Below are 27,655 nucleotides of genomic sequence, written 5' to 3' on the forward strand. Positions count from 1 at the left end.
TTACTCTTGAGCTCTGTCAAGCTATTCTATTCTGGAATGACTAGGAGAAACAAACTCCAGTACCTTGTCCACTTCGAGGATTGGGTCAAAGTTGTTGCATTCCGTGGATCAAAATGCAAATCCAGCTTTTGCTCTGTTCTAGCTTGGAGTGTTACCATCTTTATGTCAATAATGTCATGAGAATTGCACGACCTCTTATGAATTATTAACGCGGTGATACTTCTCGCCATCATTATTCATTCCTCTGTCCCGTGTTGTTGTAACCGGAATGCTGACAAGTGAACTATGATGTGTGAAATCAATACTCCTAGCAACAATGTTGCTTGGTAGTTAATGGACAATAATATCATTCTTAGCATGTTGGTTATTGGACCACTATTCTAAGATTGATTGTGCTACCTGGCCCATTTTCTTGGTGCACCCTTCGATCAATGAGTTAGGATTGTATCAATCCCTTGCTCTTTTGATCATATCATCTTGCCTGAAGAGCAAGATTGTTCTCGAGTTTAGTAACACATTGATGGCTCGGGATTTTCTGAATATCTTCCCGGAAGTATCACCAGGTTGACCCCTGACCATTATGTTTAGTTCATGATCAAGTTAGTTTTCTCTAAACCACCCCTTCTCCAAGAATCTGTGTTGGATACCCTGAGCTAGTGGGTTAAGCTAAACAACAACTTGGGGAGTTGGAAGATGAAAGCTTGTCCGACTTAGTTCATCATTAAGGGATACCTTTGTGTGTGTGTGTGTGAGTGTGTGTGTGTTGAAGAAAGACGGTATCTTCATTGATTGGTCCTCGTCATCAATTGTTGGACCTATTGTCTTACCCGAATCTTTGATTTGTGTATGGGATATCGTCAAATCAAATCAGAACCAACGATGTTTGTAATGTTGTCTTACTCGCGATTATCCCTCGAGCATACACCATTACATATTTTGGGTCTGACCAATACTATCGCCTTGTTCACATAATTTTCGAATTCCACCTATATGGAAGCCTGGATGGATTGTTGTTGAGCCGATTGACAACAGTTTCATCCTGTCCATGATTCATATTGAACATATAAGTTAATAATGGAAACTTTCTAAGCATTGCCTTCATGTTCTGCTCATGAGGTATACATTTGGATGAAATTAGTGACTTCCTCTAATTCACGTGCACTTGATGTAAGTTGCCTCCATGGATCCGAGAAAGATTGTTTTTATTTCCTATGGAATCATCCCAAGTTAGTCACGCCTATGTGCGAAGTACTCTATGGTTTGATAGGTTCGCCGCCTCCATTCCATATGTGTTTCCTAGCACACCAAGCCACTGATTGATTTGTTCAAAGAGAAGAATTTCCTTTGTAAGAGCTAATCATATGACTTATGCAAGGACTTCGCTCTCTGCGATGATGGTTCCCAACCAGAACTCGGTAGTGTTTGATTGTAAGACTACTATGTGGTCATGTTTGTCTTGGACAACATGTTCACATGTATGTAGCAGAACCAGCTCATGTTTTGGAGCTTCCTATCGTAGTTTGTTTCCTGAGAATCTCGCAACGTCTTCTCGTCGATTTGTGTTGCAACCTTTCCTTTTCCAGACATGTTGTCTGAAATATCCCGTTACCAAGCATATATGAATCTCAGGCAGATATGATAGTTGGAACATTCCTAGCATTTGGATTTTGTTCCCAGCTTGCACCACCATTGTGCCAATCTCCCATGGGCTGCCCTTCTGATACATCTCTGTCGTATCTACTTTTCCAAACACTTTTGCTCTTGTTTTGGACTCTAACTTGCATGATTTGAATGGAACTAACTCGGACTGGCGCTGTTTTTCAACAGAATTGCCATGGTGTCATTTTTGTGCAGAAATAAAAGTTCTTGGAATGACCTGAAAATCAACAGAGAATTATTTTGGAATATATAAAAAATATTGGAAGGAAGATCCACGTCAGGGGGCCTCCACCTGTCCACGAGGGTGTGGGACCCCCTACCCCCCTGGGCGCGCCCCCTGCCTCGTGGGCCCCCTGACGCTCCACCGACCTCAACCCTGTCACCATATATTCACTTTCGGGGTGAAAAAACGAGGGAGAATGATTTAATCGCGTTTTACGATACAGAGCCGTCGACAAGCCCTAAACTCTCTCGGGAGGGCTGATGTGAAGTCCGTTCGAGGCTCCGGAGAGGGGAATCCGTCGCCATCATCATCATCAACCATCCTCCATCACCCATTTCATGATGCTCACCGCCGTGCGTGAGTAATTCCATCGTAGGCTTGTTGGACGGTGATGGGTTGGATGAGATTTATCATGTAATTGAGTTAGTTTTGTTATGGTTTGATCCCTAGTATCCATTATGTTCTGAGATTGATATTGCTATGACTTTGCTATGCTTAATGCTTGTCACTAGGGCCCGAGTGCCATGATTTCAGATCTGAACCTATTATGTTTTCATCAATATATGAGAGTTCTTGATCCTATCTTGCAAGTCTATAGTCACCTACTATGTGTTATGATCCGGTAACCCCGATGTGACAATAATCGGGAGCACTCCCGATGATGACTGTAGTTTGAGGAGTTCATGTATTCACTATGTGTTAATGCTTTATTCCGGTACTCTATTAAAAGGAGGCCTTAATATCCCTTAGTTTCCAATAGGACCCCGCTGCCACGGGAGGGTAGGACAAAATATGTCATGCATGTTCTTTTCCATAAGCACGTATGACTATATTCGGAATACATGCCTACATTGCATTGATGAATTGGACCTAGTTATGTACCCTAGGTTATGACTGTTACATGATCGGTCGCATCCGGCATAATTCTCTATCACCGATTCATTGCCTACGAGATTTCCATATATTGTTCTTCTCTTATTTACTTTTCCGTTGCTATTGTTATCATCACTACAGAACACCAAAAATATTACTTTTTCTACTGTTTCCTTTTGCTACCATTACCACTACTATCATATTACTTTGCTACTAAATACCTTGCTGCAGATATTAAGTTTACATGTGTGGTGGAATTGACAACTCAGCTACTAATACTCGAGAATATTCTTTGGCTCCCCTTGTGTTGAATCAATAAATTTGGGTTGAATACTCTACCCTCGAAAACTATTGCGATCCCCTATACTTGTGGGTTATCAAGACTATTTTCTGGCACCGTTGCCGGGGAGCATAGCTCTATTCTTTGAGTCACTTGGGGTTTATATCTACTTATCATTATGAAGAACCTGAAAGATCCAAGAACCAAGATTTATCCCTCAACTACGAGGGGATGTAAGGAACTGCCATCTAGCTCTGCACTTGATTCACCTTCTGTTCTGAGTAAGCTTGCGACACCTAGACCTGCTTCTGCTATTAATTCTGATATGTCGCATGTTATTGATGATGCCACTTCTGATATGCATGATACTTATGATGAAACTACTTCTATACTTGATACTACTGTGCCACTTGGTGAATTTCTTGATGAACAACTTGCTAGGGCTAGAGAGAATGAAATTATTGAAACTGATAATATTGATGAAAGTGATGATGAAGATTCTCCCCCTAGATATGAATTACCTGTTGTGCCTGAGGGCTATTTTATGGATGAAGAAACTGCTAGAGATTTTCTTGCTTGCAATGATAGGAGTGATCTTAAGAAATTATTAGCTAAGCTGAAACAAAAAACTCTGAATGCTAGAATGAATATGATCCTGCTTATGCTACTTCACCTATCTTTGTTACTGATAAGGATTATGATTTCTTTGTTGATCCTGAAATAATTACTTTAGTTGAATCTGATCCTTTCTATGGCTATGAATCTGAAACTGTTGTGGCACATCTTACTAAATTAAATGATATAGCCACCCTGTTCACTAATGATGAGAAAACCCACTATTATTATATCCTTAAATTATTTCTCTTCTCATTAAAGGGTGATGCTAAGACATGGTTTAATTCTCTTGATCCTGGATGTGTGCGTAGTCCCGGGGATATGATTTATTACTTCTCTGCTAAATATTTCCCCGCTCATAAGAAACAAGCTGCTTTAAGGGAAATATATAATTTTGTGCAAATTGAAGAAGAGTGTCTCCCACAAGCTTGGCGGAGGCTTCTCCAATTACTTAATGCTTTGCCTGATCATCCTCTTAAGAAAAATGAAATATTTGATATCTTTTATAATGGACTAACCGATGCTTCCAAAGACCACCTGGATAGTTGCGCTGGTTCTGTTTGCAAGGAAAGAACACCAGATGAAGCTTAAATTTTATTGAATAATATGTTGACCAATGAAAATAATTGGACACTTCCTGATCCAATTCCTGAACCAACTCCTAAGCCAACTCCGAAGAAAAGGGGTATTCTATTTCTCAGTCCTGAAGATATGCAAGAGGCAAAGAAATCTATGAAAGAAAAAGGCATTAAAGCTGAAGATGTTGAGAATTTACCTCCTATTGAAGAAATACATGGTCTTAATTTACCGCCTATTGAAGAAGTACATGGTCTTGATAACCCGACAAAGGTAGTAAAGGTAAATTCTCTATATAGATATGATAAAGCTGAAATCCCATTTACTAAGTTTGCTAGCCCATGCTTGGATGAGTTTGATGACTTTATGGTTAAACAAGAAAACTTCAATGCTTATGTTGGTAGACAATTGAAACACAATGCTGATATGCTTGAACACTTGGGTGATTATATGGCTAATGTTAAAGGTGAACTTAAACTTATTAGTAAACATGCTTCTATGGTTACCACTCAAGTAGAACAAGTACTTAAATCTCAGAATGATTTTCTCAATGAAATGAACAGTAAGAAAAATGATAATGATGTTAGAGTTATGACTAGAGGTGGTAAAATGACTCAGGAACCCTTGTAACCTGAGGGCCATCCTAAGAGAATTGAGCAAGATTCCCAAAGAAATAATATTGATGCACCTAGTCCTTCTAAGAGGAAGAAAAAGAAAAATGATAGGACTTTTCATGCTTCTAGTGAACCTGTTATTGACACACCTGAGAATCCTAATGATATCTCTATTTCTGATGCTGAAACACAATCTGGTAATGAGCATGAACCTAGTGATAATGTTAATAATGATGTTCATGTTGATGCTCAACCTAGTAATGACAATGAAGTAGAGATTGAACCTGCTATTGATCTTGATAACCCACAATCAAAGAATCAATGTTATGATAAGAGAGACTTTGTTTCTAGGAAGCACAGTAAAGAAAGAGAACCATGGGTTCAGAAACCCATGCCTTTTCCTCCTAAACCATCCAAGAAAAAGGATGATGAGGATTTTGACCGCTTTGCTGAAAAGATTAGACCTATCTTTTTGCGTATGCGTTTGACTGCTATGCTTAAAATGAATCATTATGCTAAGTACATGAAAGATATGGTTACTAATAAAAGAAAGATACTAGAAGCTGAAATTTCCACCATGCTTGCTAATTATACTTTTAAGGGTGGAATACCTAAGAAACTAGGAGATCCCGGAGTACCAACTATACCATGCCCCATTAAAAGAAACTATGTTAAAACTGCTTTATGTGATCTTGGAGCCAGTGTTAGTGTTATGCCTCTCTCTTTATATTGTAGATTTGATTTGAATAAGTTGACACCTACTGAAATATCTTTGCAAATGGCTAATAATTCAACTGCTATACCTGTCGATATTTGTGAGGATGTGCCTTTTCTGGTTGCAAACCTTACTATTTTGGAAGACCCTTTTTGAATACTGCAGGGCCTGTTATTGATTGCACCAAAAGCAATGTCACTTTTCATGTTAATAGTAATGAGCATACGGTACACTTTCCGAGGAAACAACCTCAAGTCCACAGTATCAACTCTATTGGAAAAATTCCATCGATTATTTTTGGATGTTTTGAATTTCCTCTTCCTATGCTGTCAAGAAGAAATATGATATTCTTATTGTTGGGGACATGCATATCCCCGTTGAGGTAACCTAGTGTTATTCTAAAATTCTCCGGTTCCATGTTATTCGGAATGAGTTTGTTAACAAGACCTGATCAACCTTGTTAGTGGATTCCTTTTGATGAGCATGAGATGGATGAATTTAGAAAACACAACTCTGTGTACCCTCTTTTTACTTTCTATTATTTATATTAAATAAAGCAAAAATAGTAATTTCTCTCTGTTTTCTGAATTATCCGTGCAATAAAAAATACCCCAAAATATAAGTTCTCCAAATGCCCTGGAATTTAAATATGATTTTTTCTAGAATATTTGAGAATATCTGGCACTGAGAAGGGGGAGCAAGCACCTGGCCACGAGGGTGGAGGGCACGCCCTACCCCCCCTGGGCGCACCCCCTGCCTCGTGGGCCCACGGTGGCTCCCCTCCACTTATTCCAGCTACCACACTTCTTCCTCCCACAAACATAACTAACCAGCTCAAACCCGAGTCCAAGCTCATTTTGCTGCATTTTCGACCTCCTTGCTCAAAGCTCCATTCAAAAAACTGCTTTGGGGGATTGTTCCTTGGTATGTGACTCCTCCAATGGTCCAATTAGTTTTTGTTCTAGTGCTTTATTAATTGCATATTTTTTCTGCTTAGGTCACCCTGTTCTTGAGCTTGCATGTCAAATTTATGTGGTCAAAAGTAGTTTTGATGCATGATATTGCCTCTAGGCACTTGTAGGAGCAATTGCTATCAATTTTGTTGAGTTTGGTTCACTTTTATTTTGAAGTTACTAAAATTTTAGAAATTTTTCAAAGGAAGAAATATTTTTAGGAAAATGTACCAAGGTGGTCCTTCAAGGAAGCAAGGACCCAGGCTCGCAATACGCGATGCCGATGATGAACCACCGAGGGAAGCTCAGGTGCGGGCTTGTGAATGGCTGTCAGAGGACTTTACGGATCTAGCAGGAATCAAGGAGGAATTTAACGCATATGTGCGTAATGCCGATCTTGAGAGCTTCGAGGCAGATAAGTGCCGCCAATACCACTATCTCACTGATTCCTTTGTGAGGAGGTTTGAATTTTCATCATCGCGCAATTATCAAACTATCCTATTTGATCTTTATGAAAATTCTTATACTATGGACTTAGAGGATTTGAATATTGCTTGCAAACTTCCACAATGGGGCAACACTAGTGAGCCTCGCAAATCTGAGTTTAGAGATTTCCTTGCTAGAATAACTGTGGGGGAATCTAGAGATATAACACAAGCTACCATAGGGAGCATTCATTTCCTGTAATACATTATTTTGCTCCCTTCATAGGTAGATGCATTAATGGTGAAGATGAAGCATGTCACATGTGTGTGCCTGATCTTAGCGTTCTCAGAAGTGCTGTTTTAGGAGATAAACAATACAACTTGGGGGCTATCATTGCACGTAGGTTGCATAATAATCGTATTCATGGAGATCTATTTGGTGGAATTTATGCAACCCGTCTAGCTAATTTTCTTGATATACCCATACGTGGGTATGATATTGAGTTGCCTCCTGTTTATTTAGATTATGAGACCATGGTTCGTCATCAGTTTGTTGAGAGGAATGATCAGTTCCTCCAGTACCGACTAATCTTTGACAGATGACGCACCTATCACGTTGCTCTCCCTGCTCATGTTTTCTTTGACTCTCACGCAAAAGGGAGACATATTATAACCAGGGAGGAGGCGGATGAGTATAAGAGGAGGACGGAGACGGCCCGTCCCCAAGCGGTAGCTCATGAGGCAATAGCCGATGCATCTCAGTATGACCCCAGCTACAACTTTGGATATCCGCCAGGCCAGCCGTGGCCATAGACCAACTTAGGCCAAAAGCCTAAGCTTGGGGGAGTACGTATTTCTCACCGACATTACATTCATGTTCACACACTCATTTCTAGTTGTCGGTGCTCATACTTTTTCATTGTAATATCCATGCTAGTTTATTTTTCTTTTTTATGCTTTCTTCTTGTGTGTATAATAAACGTTAAGAAAAACAAAAAACATTAGTTGTAGCTTTCAGCTAGTTTACTTTCCATGCCTGTAGTAGTAATAATTAAAAGAAAACCCAAAAAGATTTTTCGTTCTTCTTTTGCTTGTTGGGAGCTTTCCCGTGTAAATAGTTTTATTTCTTTTCTTATTCTTTGGGGGTCAAGAGGAGAAGACCATGATTAAAATGATTGAGTGGCTCTCATATGCATTATTGTTGATCTAACAAAAAGAGCCCATATTACCTTGTCTTCTCTCTTGAATTGGATGCTTGCAGATTCTAGATTAGTCCAATGCACCTGCACTATTATTATTATTATTATACACACTATTCGGTCGTGCAAGTGAAAGGCAATAATGATGATTATATGATGAACTTATTGAGATCAGAAAAGCTGGTATGAACTCGACCTCTCTTGTTTTTGTAAATATGATTAGTTCATCGTTCCTCATTCAGCCTATTATGAATAAACATGTTTGCAATGACAATTAGAGATTATAGTTGCTTATGCCATGTTTAAGTAGCTAGGAGCTTATAATGGTTTACCTTGCATGCCAACATCCTATTAAAATGATTGTGATGTGGTATGATAGGGTGCTATCCTCCTTTGAATGATTTGAGTGGCTTGACTTGGCACATGTTCACGCAAGTAGTTGAAACAGTATCAACATAGCGTCTACGATATTTATGTTCATGGTGCATTATATCCTACTCATGCTTGCATTCGGTGTTGATTAATTTTAATGCATGTTCATGACTGTTGTCGCTCTCTAGCTGGTCGCTTCCCAGTATTTTTCTAGCCTTCACCTGTACTAAGCGGGAATACTGCTTGTGCATCCAATTCGATAAACCCTAAAGTTGTTCCATATGAGTCCACCATACCTACCTATTTACGGTATCTACCTGCCGTTCCAAGTAAATTTGTATGTGCCAAACTCTAAACCTTCAAATAAACATTCTATTTTGTATGCTCGAATAGCTCATGTATCAACTAGGGATGTCCGTATCTTCCATGTTAGGCGGGTTATTCTCAAGAGGAGTGGACTCCACTCCTCACTCACGAGAAAATGGCTGGTCACCGGGATCCCTAGTCCCATGATTTATGCAAATCAAATCAAAATAATTGCAAACAAAACTCCCCCGGGACTGTTGTTAGTTGGAGGCACTCGTTATTTCGAGCAAGCCATGGATTGATGCTTGTTGGTGGAGGGGGAGTATAAACTTTACCATTCTATTTGGGAACCGCCTATAATGTGTGTAGCATGGAAGATATCGAATAAACTTTACTATTCTATTTGGGAACCGCCTATAATGTGTGTAGCATGGAAGATATCGCCATCTCTCGGTTGTTATGTTGACAATGAAAGTATACCGCTCATAATATTATTTATATCTATTTCAAAACCGAGCTCTGGCACCCCTACAAATCCCCGCTTCCCTTTGCGACGAGCCTATATATTTACTTTTATGTTGAGTCATCACCCTCTTATTAAAAGGCACCACCTGGAGAGCACCGCTGTCATTCGCATTCATTACTTTTAGTTTACATTGAGTATGACTTGACTGGATCTCTTTTACCATGAATTACAATGTCTAGTCAGTCCTTGATCTTTAAAGGTGCTCTGCATTTATGTTTTGCGGTCTCATAAAGGGATAGTGAGATACCATCTTGTTATATCATATCATGATTGTTTTGAGAAAGTGTTGTCATCTGAGATTTATTATTATTGCTCGCTAGTTGATTATGCCATTGATATGAGTAAACATGAGACCTAAATGTTATTGTGAATATGGTTAGTTCACAACCTTTGCTGAAAACTTGAATGCTGGCTTTACATATTTACAACAACAAGAGCAAACAGAGTTTGTAAAAGTTTTTCTTTATCACTTTCAGTTTATCAACTGAATTGCTTGAGGACAAGCAAAGGTTTAAGCTTGGGGGAGTTGATACGTCTCCGTCGTATCTACTTTTCCAAACACTTTTGCCCTTGTTTTGGACTCTAACTTGCATGATTTGAATGGAACTAACCCGGACTAACGCTGGTTTCAGCAGAAATAAAAGTTCTCGGAATGATGTGAAAATCAACGGAGAATTATTTTGGAATATATAAAAAATACTGGAAGGAAGATCCATGTTAGGGGGACCTCCACCTATCCACGAGGGTGGGGGGCGCGCCCTACCCCCCTAGGCGCGCCCCCTGCCTCGTGGGCTCCCTGACGCTCCACCGACCTCAACCCTCACTCCATATATTCACTTTCGAGGAGAAAAACGCGGGAGAAGGATTCATGGCATTTTACGATACGGAGCCGCCGCCAAGCCCTAAACTCTCTCGGGAGGGCTGATCTGGAGTCCGTTCGGGTCTCCGGAGATGGGAATCCGCCGCCATCGTCATCATCAACCATCCTTCATCACCAATTTCATGATGCTCACCGCTGTGCGTGAGTAATTCCATCATACGCTTGCTGGACGGTGATGGGTTGGATGATATTTATCATGTATTCGAGTTAATTTTGTTAGGGTTTGATCCCTAGTATCCACTATGTTCTGAGATTGATGTTGCTATGACTTTGCTATGCTTAATGCTTGTCATTAGGACCCGAGTGCCATGATTTTAGATCTGAACCTATTATGTTTTCATCAATATATGAGAGTTCTTGATCCTATCTTGCAAGTCTATAGTCACCTACTATGTCTTATGATCCGGTAACCCTGAAGTGACAATAATCGGGACCACTCCCAGTGATGACCGTAGTTTGAGGAGTTCATGTATTCACTATGTGTTAATGCTTTGTTCTGGTACTCTATTAAAAGGAGGCCTTAATATCCATTAGTTTCCAATAGGACCCCTCTGCCACGGGAGGGTAGGACAAAAGATGCCATGCAAGTTCTTTTCCATAAGCACGTATGACTATATTCAGAATACATGCCTACATTACATTGATGAATTGGAGTTAGTTCTGTGTCACCCTAGGTTATGACTGTTACATGATCGATCGCATCCAGCATAATTCTCTATCATCGATCCATTGCCTACGAGCTTTCCATATATTTTTCTTCGCTTATTTACTTTTCCGTTGCTATTGTTATCATCACTACAAAACACCAAAATATTACTTTTACTACCGTTAACTTTTGATACCATTACCACTACTATCATATTACTTTGCTACTAAATACCTTCCTGCAGATATTAAGTTTCCAGGTGTGGTTTGACAACTCAGCTGCTAATACTTGAGAATATTCTTTGGCTCCCCTTGTGTCCAATCAATAAATTTGGGTTGAATAATCTACCCTCGAAAACTATTGCGATCCCCTATACTTGTGGGTTATCACCTTCTCAGCAATTCCTGTTCAGGATCATCTTCAAAAGTGGTCCTACCATGGGTCCCATCCATTTCTGATGATAAGCAATAATCATTCAAAATTGTGTTTTCTTCAACAATGTAGTCCAAATCATCTATTTTAGTCCTAGTATGCCATTCTTCTGAACTCCTTCAAATGATCGATTGAGATTTGCCTTAGGCTAGTATAGAGAGTTTCAATGATCTAGATATCAAAAGTAATTCTTTTTTCCACTTAAGGGAATACTTCTATAAGTCAACTTTCCCTAAGGTGCCCTGTCACGGAATCATGGCAGTTATTCCTCGCTACTTTGACGCTTATGTATCATCTTACTTAAGCGTGGATTTCTTGCCTACCAAACTGAACCCTTGTCCTCTACTTCTTCCATTGCTCCTGGTGGGTGCCTTGTGTCTCAGCTCAAGAGACATTCTTCCGTCTCACTCCATGAGTTGATCTTCAGTGCTCAAACTTCGAGGAGATCATTTTCTATAGAGTTTTCTTCTACCATCATTGTGTTGGATAAAGATCTCAAAAGCAAAGACGTCAAGATCAATTTGAAGCAATGAATCAACATCTTCAAGATGGGCAAATGGATCATGAAGATTGTGATACTTCTGTGACCCCCCTTTCCTCTTACCTCACGCCTTGAATCTCAGGACGAGATTCTTGTTTAGTGATGGTGAGTTGTCACAACCCTAGAATTAGGTTGTAACTAGTTGCATCAGCACCCATGCATCATGTTTAAATTTGATTTAAAGTTGAAATGGGGATCGATCAAACCCTAGCACCAGAAAGAATTCAAATAGGTTCAATTAAAATCTTTTTCAATGATCCCAAAATGCCCTTTGAAAATGTTCATGATTTCTGATAAAGGTGAAAACCTCTGTGAAAAATGATGAGCATATTTCTTGGACATTTATGGATTTTTGAGTTAACCCAGTAAGTATATGAATTGGAGCTAATAAATGCTATAAATAATTTTAGAGCTCCAGTAATTCTGGAACTTGTTGTGGGGCTTTGGAATAATCCATAGTGCATCCACAATACTTTTCAGAAGCTAAAAAAATATTTTGGTTAGCAAACCAAATTCAAAACAAAGGCAAACAATAGAAAACAGAAACTAAATGAAAAAATAGTAAAGAGAGAGAGAAGGAAACTAACCTGGCAGCAGCCCACTTACCTGTAGCAGCAGCCCAGCTACAGGCCCAGCCCACCAGGGGCTGCGTGCCCGGCGCATAGCCGAGCCGCGCCGCAGCCTGTTTGCCACCGCTTGCCTCTCCCTCGCGCCACGGAGACGCCCGACTCCTCCCCTCACTTTCCCCTCGCTCTCTGGCTCTTCCCCCTCTGCTCTCTCCTCGCTCGCGTCCAAGCGCAGTTGTCGACCACCGTCCCGTGAACGCGTTGCTACCGCCCACCCAAGGTCTCCCCACCGTGTTCCTCGTATCCGCTGAGCTCCTCCGCATCACCTCATCAATGGCCACGTGCAGGGAAGCATCACAACGTCGGGTTCTTCATTGTCTTCTACATCCGGTCGCCGGATGCCGCTGTTGATTTCGTCACTGTGAGGGCCTCCCTGGCCCGCCGTCTGTGCCAAATGAACCACTGTGAGCCCCCGATTGATACCCCCCTTACCTCGCCGTCGCTCACATCCTCTAGCTAGCTCCACAGCCGGACCAGAGTGCCCCGCCCGCCGGCCATGTCGTCGCCATCGCTACGGACGCTGCAGCTTGCGCCCGAGCACGTCACCTTCCTCACCTCGCTCCCAGGAGTTGAACACACCTAGTAGCTCGTCTGTAGCCTCGCTCGCCGTAGTTGCCGATACCGGCCACCCCAGCCGCAGCTACCGCTAGACGCGCCGCGTCGCGGCCGTTCCAACGAGACCAGCCGCGCGTCCTCCCGACGACGGAATTGGCCGGATGGTGAACGCCGCCGAGCTCTGGTTTCTGCCGGTGCTAACTCACTGACGTGGCACTGTCATTAGTGCTAATCCCTGCCAGCTAGACGCCCCCATTGCCACTGACAGCGGGTCCCGCAACAAGTCAAACCCTAGTCAACACGGGATTAGACCCGGTTAATCCCGGTGTCACTGACGTGTTGACCCCACATGCCAGGTTTGAACCCGGTAAGCTTCGTTGACCTGGTGATGTCATCCCGGCGTCATGCTGACGTTGTAACTATTTTCTGGAATTAAAATAAATCTGAAATGATTTATTAATTTCAGAAAATGTTCAAAACTTCTAAAAATCATAGAAAATCAACCATAGCTCAGAATGGAATAAATTATATATGAAAAATTATCAAAAAATCCAATCTATCCATCTGTACTTGTTTCATGAATGTTTAAACAACTTAACCCTGCTGTTTAGAGCAAAACATGATAATGCACTATTTGAATTCATAACTTGAGTTCGAAGTTGAACATTTGGTTCAAAACAACTCAAACCCCTCTGTTTGTAGTTGCATTAGACCAATCATAGCATATTGCCATGTCATTATCATGCATCATAATTGTGCATTGCATTGATTGTGTTTCCTTCTCTGTTGCCGGTATTTTTCTTCTCTTGAGACGTGGTTTCGATGATGAGATCGATGACACCGATGAAGAACTATACTATCTTCAGAAGTGCCAGGCAAGCAAAACCCCCTTGTTCATTCCGATACAATCCCACTCTCTCTCTCTCTTGCTCCCTTTTACTGCATTAGGACAACAACGTTTCAACTGTTACATGCTGCGGTAGTTGAACCCCTTTCCTCTGCATGACCTATCATTGCCAAAGTAATTAGATCAAACCCACTAGCATGAGTAGGAGTTGTTTGAGCCCTGATGTGCCTACTCATTCATGCGTGTTGTCATGCCTGCTATTGCTTAGAGTTGTGTCAGGTCTAATTCTTCGGGGATGAATTGTAAAGTTGTGAACAAGTCCTACTGCTGAGAGCTAAGTGTGTGAACACGATTTGGTAAAGGTAGCGGTGAGAGGCCATCTAGGAGTACATGGTGGGTTGTCTCATTGAAACCATCCTCAGGAACTGAGTTCTGTGTTTGTGATCCATGAACAGTTACTACCACACATTGGGTTCCGGTAACTCGACCCATCTCGGCTTATTAATCTCCTCGATCTCTGTCCAGGAGTTGCAACTAGTTTCTGGTGTTTGTAGGTTGTGTTAGTAGCCTACCAACACTACTGGAATCCACTTCTTTGCCGTCTGCAACTTCTTTGCCATCAGTTTCCCCAAAGCAGACGACAAAGAAATAGCTGATGGCACAGGTTATTTTTCCATCAGCCAGTACTTTGCCGTCAGCTCGCGGACGGCAAAGTGTTCTTTGTGGTCAGTTGGCCGACGGCAAAGAACCTTGTGGGCCCACAGACGCATGGCTGTGGCTAGGTCAGCTCTTTGTCGTCGCTGGCTGACGGCAAACAATTCTTTGTCGTTCGCTAGGCTGACGGCAAACAGGGTAGGGGGCCCACCTGGGCACGGCGTTGAATCGCTAACCTCCCCCCCGCCGTCAACGTGTGCGCTCTCTCCCTCTCTTTGACCCACTAGCCCACCTGTCGTGGGTTTGTCACGGCAGATGTCCTCGTGAAAGGACTTAGTCGTGGAGCCATCGCAACGGGTTAGCTTAAAGGGGTTAAACCAGACAAGGGGACACGGGAGTTTATACTAGTTCGGCCCCTCCGATGAAGGTAAAAGCCTACGTCTAGTTGTGATTAGTATTGCTAGGGTTTCGAAGGCCAGCGAGTGAATCCGCTTTGTCTGGCTCTCGAGTTGTTGTTGTCTGTCCCTAAACTGCGGCCTGGTCGTCCCTTTATATACATAGGTTGACGCCCGCCAGGCTACAGAGTCCCGAAGCCGGTTTATAAACGTATTCGGTTCGGCCTCTCTCTTTCTATCTTACTATACAAGTTACATGACTAGGCCGGTTTACATTTACAGACTGTAACCCGCCTTTGGGCCCTCCATAAAGCGCCATCATCTTTACATCTTCATGGGCCTCTAATCTTCAAAGAGTTAACCCGGCTACATAAGGCCGGTTTACCTCTAGTAGTTATATCCCCAACATTAGGCCCAGATTGGTTTGAACTTGTTCATGTCAATCTTCCACACTTTAGAAAAAATCTTCTCTCTTATCTTCATTTTTGATCTTGTAAACTGCCGTGACGTCATACTTCAAAATTACAATAAACCGTCCTGACATCATCCATCCGTTGATGTTGGAGATTTCCTTCATTTAATATATATCCAGTCATCGAGGCGACACCTTTATTAACTTATCCATTTTTTGGACTCCTCGATTCCCGTACTTGCCATTTTTTCACATCGCCTTATAAATAGGACCGAGGGGTCATTTTCACCGTTTCCCCCCATGCCTCTTCGTGTCGTATTCCTCGCGTCGTTCAGCCTCTGGACTCCGCCGCCACCGTCGACCGTCGTCTCTGCTCCGACCTTGGCCGCTGCATCGCCCTGAGCGCACCAGAAAATTGTGGCGCCCTTCCGCTTCCTCACCAGCTCCGGTAAGTTCTCTGCTTTTTTCACCATAGATCTAATCTAGGGTTTCGACATTCTTCGCAGTTCTTCCGAAGTTCATCAGTGCTATTCTTCCCTGTTCTTCCTTTAATAGATGGACACTTCATGCTTGATGCATCCCTTGCCGTAGCTTACCTACCATGGTCATCACAAATCCTTATGCACAAAGGACTGATCTAGTCTGTCAAAAATTGCTTTAGTTCTGCATCCCTTCAAGATCCAATTATTTTTTCTTTTCTGTCTTATCTTTAGATCCGAAAGTTTTATACATCACTGTGAGATCTGTTTCTATATTTCTGTGAGATCCTTTCTCCTCGCACCAATATAGACGGTTTAACATTGTATAAATAGTCTATGCCATTAGCCCTATGATAAACCGGAAGAGCATGTTACCTTCATAATTATGCTCCGGGTTAACAGTGTCTGATCAACCCTGTGCTAGCATTACTTCTCTCTCTCATTATACTAGTCTCCGGGTTGTACCATTTATCATATCAGCATGTTTCTTACTCCCTTGTCTCTTGTGTATAATCATGCGTAATTTATAAAACGGCCTTTCATTTTCAGTTTGTTTGCTCTGCAATGGCCAAAAAATTCACTGCCTGCAACTGGGCTCGTTCCCGGGTTACTGAAGCTCAATTGAATGAGATTGTTAGCATCGGCTCTCTGCCTAAGAAAACTGAGATCAAATGGCGAGTTCCGGGAACTGAGAATCCTCCAACTCCAAGACAAGGCGAAGTGGTAATCTTTGTTGACCATACAGGCCGTGGTTTCAAACCGCCAGGGTCAAAATTTTATCAAGATGTGCTTGCCAGCTTCCAACTGCATCCACAAGATATTGGTCCCAACTCAGTCTCCAACTTATGCAATTTCCAAGTCTTCTATGAAGTCTATTTACAAGAAGAACCAACTGCAGAATTGTTCCGGGATTTCTTTCACTTAAACCGGTGCACAGAGTTTGTGAATGGCCCGAACACAGAGCTTGGTGGCGTCTCAATTCAAAAGCGTAAAGAAGTGGAATTCCCTCATGCCAAACACCATAGCCACCCAAAGGAATGGAACCAAACATGGTTCTATTGCAAATACACTTCGCCTGAGGATGAAAATCCCCTCCCCGGCTTCCGTGATCATAGATTATCCAATACTCACCCAATGCCACAACGCCTGAGCTCTTCAGAAATGGGAAAATACGCTCCTTAAATCGCCAAGCTCTGGGCCTTTATGGCAAATGGTTTAACAGGTGTGGATTTTGTGCGCTGTTGGATATCCTGGAGTATCTTGCCGCTAAGCCGGCGTCCCGGTTTAATGTGCGAATATACCGGTGAAGTTGACGATCCTCAACACCACTGCAACATCCAATTATCTGAGGAAGAAGTTACTGAAGGTGTAAAGAAAATTCTGAATGAATCGGAACTGGTCTGTAGTCAAACTGGTCTGAATCCCTTCTACACCAAGAACAAACCGCCTGCTGTAAGCATTACACTTCCTCTTCATCTCTAATACCTTTGACTTATACAAGCTGTAACCCTTCTTCTTTATATGTATAGGGTGATGACCCTTTCTAGAAACGGAAATCCATAGAGAAAGCGGCAAAGCCAACTGGAGATAAAGTGGTCAAACCAACCCGCCCGAACACCAAAGCCGTAAAACGGACGTCAAAGCGGGAAACGGCTGACCGGATCACTATGGAACTTGATGATGATACTGATGACCCAGAAGTTGAGGAAGAACTTGACTCACTTGGATCTCTTTTTATGCATCTTATTAACAATGATCTACCTCAAGAGGAGGCAGAAGCTAGTCAGGCTGAGGACGTAGAGGTAATTACCCTTTCCTCCGGTTCAGACTCTATGCCAACACAAAAAACTCGCCAAACAATCCAGAAAGTAAGCTTTTCTCATCCTCTTGATCACTTGGATCCTACATTTATTTTGAAGACTCAACAGCATGAAGCTCGCCGGACAACCCGGCACAGTGGCCAACAGGTCACCTCTACCGGTTTACCTGATACTCCGGTTGAGAAGCGCCGATCTGAGGTCTCTCCTACTTCTGAACATTCTTACCCCAAGGCAGGTTATTTCATACAGCCTCTTAATCCATCCGATTCAAATTATCAGGTGACACCTCCTTCCTCTTCTGGTGAATCGACAGCAACTCACCTCCCCCCTTTGAAAACTGTGGCCAGTTGAGTTACGAAAAACCTTTCCTTTAAATGTGCCCTACATCTTTTGAACAGGATATTAATCATTTTTATCTGTTTGCAGGGCCAAAGCCAGACCCAGCAAGAAAGTTCGGGTCACCAATCCGCCAGAAGACCCTATTGCCGAAGAAGAATAACCAAGAGGTGAACCGGAGCAAACTGATGAACCGGAAGGCCTCCATCCTGAAACAACTTTTGATGATCCGCCCCTTGATGGCCAACATACTGACGAACCAACAGATGCTGAGCCTGCCGCCCCTGATACTGAATCGGCAGAACCAAACCGGGCTAATCCAATGAAAGACACTGGAATTCCATCATCATCCACCAAAAATCCTGAAGGCCAATGTGATGACGTTATTATTACTAGAGCAGGCCACGGCTCTCCTAGTCATCCCGTCATTTCGGCTCAGCATAGTGCCAAAGAAGTGCAAATTTCCTGTGATAAAGGTAAATGGAGCAGCGACTTATCAAACTATGCTCATCTTAACACTGATGAGCTTCATTCCGGCTTCTTGAACCGTCTGCACTCAAACCGGGATTATGAAGCCGGTTTGGTGAATTTGATGAAAGAACGATATGAGGTAAATTCTTCTCCCTTGCACATTGATTTATAGCTGAAATACTATTCCAAGTAGCCCCCAAGAACTGTTTTACGATTGTCAATCATAAACCGGGTCTTTGTAACACTTTCAGCATCCCATCACTAATCCTTGCCAAGGCGTGTCCTCAATCATAGATAAGACTCATGTTTGAAAAATTAGATAATGTTCTGCAGCATAGCCCCCAAAGGCCGGTTTAACTTGGCAAGTTAATCTGGTTTTTAATCCACACCGCCGGTTTAGAACAAACATACATTAGCCCCCATGTGTCAAGGATAATGCTTGCATTGTTCTGGAGACTTGCATAGAGGGTAGTATTTCAGAGCAAATAGGCATTAGCCCCCAAGTATGAAGTGGATAACTTGTTATATACTTTATACTTAGTGCATAAATATGTTGTTTTGTTGAATATACCTTCAATGTTTGCACGCTGAACTAAGAAGCAAAGATGCCCAAAACTCTGACTTGCAAGAAAATGTCAAGTCTCAACAAGCCGAAGCTGCAAAAGCCAAAGAGGAGCTGACCCAGGCCCTGGCCGGAATGGAAAAATTGAAAGAATCCTTCAATCAAGATCATGCTGAATGGGAAACCGAAAAAGCCGGTTTGACCAAAAGAGCTGTAGATGCCGAGGAAGCCCTGAAACCGGTGGATGAAGAAGTAGCCGGTTTGAAGCGCCAAATCAACGCTATGACCTCTGCTATCTTTGGTAAGTATCTTCTTATGTATGTTGCACCAGTCAATGAATCTTAAAACTGACCAAAATATTGATAAAATCTTTGGCAGGAACTCGGATCACTCATCTTGGTGCAGATATGCGGATGAAGCTCCAAGCGGCATATACATTGGTTGAGCAGCTATACTCTGGATCTCAGCGAGCCATTAGTACATCGGCTTATAACAAACCGGCGCTAACGTTGATTAATGAAACCCTTGAGAAGCTGGGCATGTTACCGGCGCGTATTGCTGAGTTGAAAAGAGCCGCTGCAAGAGCAGGAGCATTAACTGCCCTTATTCGAGCCAAGGCCTGGATTCCAGACCTTGAAGCGGAGGATATCATTAAAGGATATACAGGCGTTAAAGAAGAAGGTTCAAACTTTGACAATGATGATCTTCGGCGGCTGACCAAACAGATGCGGCCAGCAAATTGGCCGAGGACACCGATTTGTCCCATTTTCAACCGTTTTATGATGCAGAAGGGAAAAGACAGCCGGCTGAGATCCATGAAGTCGAAGAACCTGTGCCTCTGATTCGTAAGCACACTTATGCCCCTGATATTAACCCTTCTGATCTTATCCATGAGGAAGCAGTATTCCAAGCTTTAACCGGAATCGATTGGTCAACGGCTGATTTCCAGCGGCTGGGGAGGGATGAAGAAGTGCCTACACCAACTGATCCACAACTGTCAAACCGTCGTGATGAAGAGTCCTGATCCGGTCACCGGTTTATATGGCTATTGTGAAAAACAATGGCATTGTTTGAGCCGCTTTGAAGCTTCATGTAATAGGATAGCTGAAACTTTGTTTATCTGCCATGCCATCGAGCATGTTTCATAACGCTTTGTGACAATCTGTGCCGCCCTTGAGGATATATTTTATACATAGCCTATGATGACTTGCCTTCCTGGGTCCAAAAAAATTAAAAGTGTCTAGCGGTTTACCGCTAAACATGTCATAATATCCAAGAAGTGTATAGTATTTTTAGCTAAATAATCAAGTTTTTGTACAAAAAAAATGTACAGAACATACCTCATTGATTGACCAAACGTGTATACAGCAAAGGTGTTTAACACCAACCCGATACGTTTGATAATTGCATCTTCATAATGCTGGTCTATCTATTAAACCGGACCGGTATAACTACCGGATTTTCTGTATAACACTGGTGATTTAGTCAAACCAGACCGGGTCAATGACCACCGGTTTATAATTGATCATGTGCCAACAACTGGTGGTTGGAAAGAAAGTCGGGTCAAGGACGCCGGTTTATCAAAAAATACTTATGATTGTCAACAAACAAAATTCAAATAGGAAAATATGCGAGGCTTTTTACGAGCTTCCAGGCTCCAAATCGAGGCTTTTCATGGGCTGCCAGGCCTCTGAGTTAAAACATTTAACAAAGACTTTTAAGATGGGCCTCCAACTAACCAATCACCATTTTAACTATGACAAGTTCAAGGTCTGTAAAAGATTGACTTGTCAAACGTTTGATGGGTCATTCCAGGATTACCTGGATAGGAGTGGCTTACTTGATGAAGGCAGGTTAACCCGGGGTTTTAGGTGAATACACCAGGCTTCCAAGCCGTGGCTTGATAGACAATTACGAGGGTCCTTTCAAACTCTTTGTTGCTTTGCAAAAAAGAGCCCCCAAGTACTTTGTGAGCGATGCTCAGGGTGTGCCTATGTTTGAGTTTGTACTGTGTACAATACTCTCTTTGGCTTCACAAATTTTTCCTTGTGTGGCTGAAATGCCTATCAAGAGTTGTAGCTGTGGTTCAAACAAGACTAAGCCCCCTAGTGATTTTCTTTATCTTTATGCAGCTGCTAAATCCGGTTTAACAAAGACTCCGCTTTGACCGTTAACTTGTAAAAGCACACATATGATATAAGAAAGAACAGATACCCCGCTTATAACGGAGGCTCCGGTTTATTATATGGGATATACACTGTCATAAATATGTACAGGTGAAAAGCCTATGGCTTGAAGTATAGTAAGGCCGAAGGAGAGCTATGTTCCATGGCCGCTTTGTCTCCTCCTCCGATTGACGTGATTCTTCATGCTCTCGAACATCAATGAGGTAGTAGGATCCGTTGTGCATATTTTTACTAACCACAAAGGGTCCTTCCCAAGGGGGGGATAACTTGTGCATATCAGTCTGATCCTGGATGAGCCGGAGCACCAAATCACCTTCTTGAAAGTTTCTAGTTTTAACCCGGCGGCTGTGATAACGTCGAAGATCTTGTTGATAAATCGCCGAACGCGCTGCTGCAAGATCCCGCTCTTCAGTCAACAGGTCTAGAGAACCCTGACGTGCCTTCTCATTATCAGCTTCAACATAAGCTGCCACATGGGGCGAATCGTGATGGATGTCACTTGGAAGAACCGCCTCTGCTCCATACACCATGAAGAAAGGCGTGTAACCCGTAGACCTATTGGGTGTGGTGTTGATGCTCCATAACACAGAAGGTAGCTCCTCGAACCAACAACCCGGCGTCCACTTTAAGGGAACCATAAGCCTTGGTTTGATACCCCGTAAAATTTCTTGATTTGCCCTTTCCGCTTGACCATTAGATTGGGGGTGGGCCACTGATGCTAGATCAAGCCGGATGTGCTCACGTTGACAGAATTCTTCCATCTCTCCTTTTGACAAGTTAGTTCCATTATTTGTTATAATGCTATGTGGAAAGCCAAACCGGAATATCACCTTTTTGATGAATTGAACCGCCGTGGCTGCATCACACTTGCTGACTGGTTCTGCCTCTACCCATTTAGTGAATTTATCAACTGCTATTAACAGATGGGTCTTCTTGTCCTTGGAGCGCTTGAAGGGTCCAACCATATCCAGGCCCCAAGTGGCAAACGGCCACGTAATTGGAATCATTCGCAACTCTTGAGCCGGAACGTGCGCACGGCGGACAAACTTTTGACATCCATCACATCTTTTGACTAAATCCTCCGCATCAGCATGCGCCGTCAACCAGTAAAAACTGGGGCAAAAAGCTTTAGAAACCAATGACTTTGAACCGGCATGGTGACCACAATCCCCTTCATGAATTTCTCACAAAATCTCACAACCTTCTTGAGGAGAAATGCATCGCTGAATTGCTCCTGAAACACTGTAACGATGTAACTCCCCGTTGAGTATGGTCATGGACTTGGAACGCCGGGTTATCTGTCGAGCCAACATTTCCTCAGCTGGTAATTCGCCCCGGTTCATGTAATCCAGATATGGGATCGTCCAATCCGGTATGGCATGCAGAGCTGCCACCAACTGAGCCTCCGGATCAGGAATAGCCAAATCTTCTTCGGCTGGTATTTTGACTGACGGATTGTGCAATACATCAAGAAAGGCATTGGGCGGAACCGGTTTACGTTGGGAACCAAGACGACTTAAAGCGTCCGCCGCTTCATTCTTCCACCGGTCTATATGGTCCACCTGATAACCTTTAAAGTGACCAGCCACTGTGTCCACCTCTCACCGATATGCAGCCATGAGTGGGTCCTTAGAATCCCATGTGCCAGACACTTGCTGAGCCACTAGATCTGAATCGCCGAAGCACTTAACCCGGCTCAAATTCATCTCTTTAGCCATCCGAAGACCGTGGAGTAAAGCCTCATACTCAGCTGCATTGTTAGTACAAGGGAACATTAAACGGAGGACATAACAAAACTTATCACCTCATGGGGAAGTTAATACGACTCCAGCCCCCGAACCTTCTAACTGTCTGGACCCATCAAAATGAATAGTCCAATATGTATTATCTGGTTTCTCCTCAGGTGCCTATAACTCCGTCCAATCATTGATGAAATCTACGAGTGCCTGGGACTTGATCGCCGTGCGGGGTATATATTTGAGCCCGTGGGGTCCAAGCTCAATGGCCCACTTGGCAATCCGGCCAGTTGCCTCTCTGTTTTGAATGATGTCGCCCAGAGGAGCTGAACTGACCACTTTGATAGGATGGCCCTGAAAATAGTGTTTGAGCTTCCGGCTTGCCATAAACACCCCATACACCAGTTTCTGCCAATGCAGATACCTCTGCTTTGACTCAATGAGAACCTCACTAATATAATAAACCGGCCGTTGAACCAGATACTCTTTGCTAGGCTTCTTGCGCTCTACCACAATGGCTACGCTGACAGCCCGGGCATTAGCAGCCACATATAATAATAATGGCTCTTTATCGATCGGTGCTGCCAGCACGGGCGGTTCTATGAGCTGCCTCTTCAGATCTTCAAACGCCTTATCAGCTGCCTCACTCCAGACAAAGTTATCCATTTTCTTGAGCATCTGATATAAGGGGATGGCCTTCTCTCCAAGGCGGCTGATAAACCGGCTCAAGGCTGTAATCCGGCCGGCCAGACGTTGCACATCGTTAATACACGCCGGTTTAGCCAAGGATGTAATTGCTGCAATCCTTTCCGGATTAGCCTCAATGCCTCTGTTTGAAACCAGAAAGCCTAAGAGCTTGCCTGTCGGGACACCGAAAACACACTTCTCCGGATTGAGCATCATCTTGTAAACCTGGAGATTGTCAAAGGTTTCCCATAGATCATCTATCAAAGTCTCCTCCTTTCTGGATTTGACCACAATATCATCTACATATGCATGAACATTGCGCCCAATTTGCTTATGAAGGCAATTCTGAACACATCGCTGGTAAGTTGCCTGGGCACTCTTGAGTCCAAAGGGCATGGAAACATAGCAGAAGGCTCCAAAGGGAGTTATAAAGGTTGTCTTCTCCTAGTCCTTAACTGCCATTTTGATCTGATGATAACCAGAATAGGCATCCAAAAAACACAAACGGTCACAACCTACCGTAGCATCAATTATCTGATCAATGCGAGGGAGAGCAAAGGGGTCTACAGGGCAAGCCTTGTTTAAATCTCTGTAGTCCACACACATGCGCCAAGTGCCATTTTTCTTAAGAACCAGCACTGGGTTGGCTAACCACTCTGGATGAAAAACTTCAACAATAAACCCAGCAGCGAACAAACGGGCAACCTCTTCACCTATAGCCTTGCGCCTTTCCTCGTTGAAACGGCGGAGGAACTGTCGGACCGGTTTGAATTTAGGATGAATGTTGAGTGTGTGCTCAGCGAGTTCTCTCGGTACACCTGGCATGTCAGAAGGTTTCCATGCAAAGATGTCCCGATTCTCATGGATGAACTCGATGAGCGCGCTTTTCTATTTGGGATCTAGGTTAGCGCTGATGCTGAACTGTTTGGATGAATCGCCAGGGAAAAAGTCAACCATCTTATTGTCTGTAGCTGATTTGAACTTCAATGCTGGATCATGTTCTATAGTTGGCATTTTTAAGGAGGTCATGTCTGCCGGATCAACTTGCTCCTTATAGAATTTTAACTCCTCCGTGGCACACACCGACTCACCATAAGCCGCATCGCCTTCTTCACACTCCAAAGCAATCTTTCTACTTCCATGTACTGTGATAGTCCCTTTATGACCTGGCATTTTAAGCTGTAGGTAAACATAACATGGCCTTGCCATAAACTTAGCATAAACCGACCGCCCAAACAAGGCGTGGTACGGACTTCTGATCTTCACCACCTCAAATGTCAATGTTTCTAACCTTGAATCGTAGTCATCTCCAAAAGCTACCTCCAAAGCTATCTTACCAATGGGATATGCAGACTTACCAGGCACCACACCATGAAATACCGTATTCGACGATTTAAGATCCTTATCTGTCAACCCCATACGGCGGAATGTATCATAATACAAAAAATTGATACTACTTCCCCCATCCATGAGCACTTTAGTGAACTTGTATCCCCCAACTTGAGGGGCTACCACCAAGGCCAAATGACCTGGATTATCAACCCGAGGCGGGTGATCCTCTCTGCTCCACAAAATAGGTTGCTCCGACCAATGTAAATACTGAGGTACTACCAGCTCAACAGAGTTGACTGCCCTTTTGTGAAGCTTCTGATCACGTTTGCACAAACTAGTAGTGAAGACATGATATTGCCCACTGTTCAGCTGCTTGGGATTGCTCTGATAACCCGATTGCTGCTGCTGCTGACTTCCCTGATGGTTGTAACCTCCCTGGTTGCCTTGGTGTCCTTGATTGACGTGTCCGGTTTGGTTGCCTGGAAACCCTGAACCGGAACCACCACCTCCGTAACCCGGCCCGTGGAAACCTCCTCCTGAACCGCCGGGCGGGCCGCTATCATATTGGAACATATTGGAATTATTGAAATCCCGCATGATATAACAATCTTTCCAGAGATGTGATGCCGGTTTCTCCTTCGATCCATGCTTTGGACAGGGCTGATTCAACAAACCCTCCAAACTGTTGCCTAGACCTCCACCCCTCTGGGGCTGCTTGCCTTTACGGCGCTGGCCATTCTCCTGCGCGTTGGTATTTGCGACAAAGTCCAAACCACTGTCGGCCTTGCATTTACCAGCGTTTCCATGGCCTGCCGGATTGTGTTGTTGGCCTTTGGCATTGCCGGTCTTCTTACCCTTCTCCGGTTTATCCTCCTCTAAATCCGGATCCTTGGTATTATCTGAATCGGCATATTTAACCAAAGCGGCCATGAGTGTTAACATGTCGTTGCAGTGACGTTTGAGCCTTCCCAACTTCTGTTTCAACGGTTTGAAACTGCAATTGCCCTCTAATGTTCACACTGCGGTGTCTGCATTGATACGATCTGAAGAATGCAAAATCGCCGAGACCCGTTTGACCCAATGGGTCGTGGACTCCCTTTCCTCTTGGACACAAGCGGCCAGATCTACAATTGACATTGGCTGCTTACACGTATCCTTGAAGTTCTGGATAAACCGGTGCTTCAGTTCAGCCCATGATCCAATAGAGTTGGTCGGCAAGCTCTTCCACCAAGTGCGAGTTGTTCCTTCCAACATCATGGTGAAATATTTAGCACACACCGCCTCATCCACATCTAACATATCCATTGCCATCTCATAGCTCTCCACCCACACCTCTGGCTGCAAATCGGCGGTATAATTTGGTACCTTACGAGGTCCCTTGAAATCCTTGGGTAGTCGCACATTACGCAAAGCAGTAGTTAAACACGGTACCCCTAAGGAACTAAACATCGCCCCTAGCTCCACGGAGCGCAGTGCGGTGAACCGGAGTATGCTGTCGTGCTTCGTGTTGAGCTGTCAACTCGGCCTCTCCACGTGCGCGGCCATGGTCCACAACATCTTGCGCATTAGCACCTCCCACAGCCGGGTTCTTCCCTCATGGTGAATTTCGGCGGCGTGCACTACTGGACACAGCCGGTTCATCTTCCACATGTCTGCTATAACTCCGGCTTGGACGGGGAGTGGAATGAATCCTCTAACGGCTGTGTGAATATGCTTGCTGTTGATTTAGTGCCATCTGAAGGAGATCCCTGGCCCGACGTGCTTCCACTGCAACTAGTGACTCGCTGTCGGTTGGGAGGGCCGCCAGGCATGAAGCGGCGGCCACAATGTTGTCCAACGGGTTGGAATAATGCACGGGCTGCGTTGATGGTACAACGTTGTTCTGGCGAGGCAGGTCCGTCATGCGCGGCTAAACCGGCGCTCCCGCTCCCGGCGCCCCCGCCCGGTTTAGTGTGGGTTGGTTACCAGCTCCTGCACCTGGCGTGTTGAAAAGATTCTGCGGCTCATAAACTGACGGGAGACGTGATCGGTACCTTCTTCTCATGACTTCCTCTGAAGCATTCTGATCCAGTCTAATTCGGTAAGCCTGTGCCTCCAACTCGGCCCGCTCCATAGCCATCCTGGCGTTCTCTGCTGCCAGGTCCGCTTTAGCCTGGGCTATCTGATCTTTCACTTTTGCAATCTCTGCATCGTGCTGATCCCTGGCTACTGCGTCTACCTCCACGGACATCAATGTTGCCATAGCGTCGAACAAATAGACAAGACTTGGGCCGGAGGTGGCGCCGAGCTTCCTGCCCCTGTTGGTGTGGCCGTCATTGAACCGGAGAGCATTGCTGCGGCGGTAGATGAACGAGGCGCCGAATGTGTGCAGGCCATGAAGATGGCGGCCCGGTTTGGCAGACCGGGGGAGTCCGGAATACTGTTGCCCTCGGATCCTCCCTCAATCCGGCTGTCAGCGAACTGGTAAAGCGATTCGGTTTCTCCAGAAGACTCGTCATTAGAGCAGACTACGGTTTCTCCATCGGACACCGGTCCGTCCTCATACCCTGATCCATGGACGACACCTACGAAAACATGCCTTGCCTCGGGCTGAACTGGCGGAGAACTTGCACGCCGAGCCGTTTCGATGATGTCGGTGCAGATGTTCGGCTCGGGGGCCGGTTCGCCGATCTTGCCGATGAAGACGTGAATCCCACCAAAGGGGACCCGGTACCCGTATTCG

This window comes from Triticum urartu, chromosome 7, assembly GCF_003073215.2.
Source record: "Triticum urartu cultivar G1812 chromosome 7, Tu2.1, whole genome shotgun sequence".
In the NCBI taxonomy this organism is placed as follows: Eukaryota; Viridiplantae; Streptophyta; class Magnoliopsida; order Poales; family Poaceae; genus Triticum; species Triticum urartu.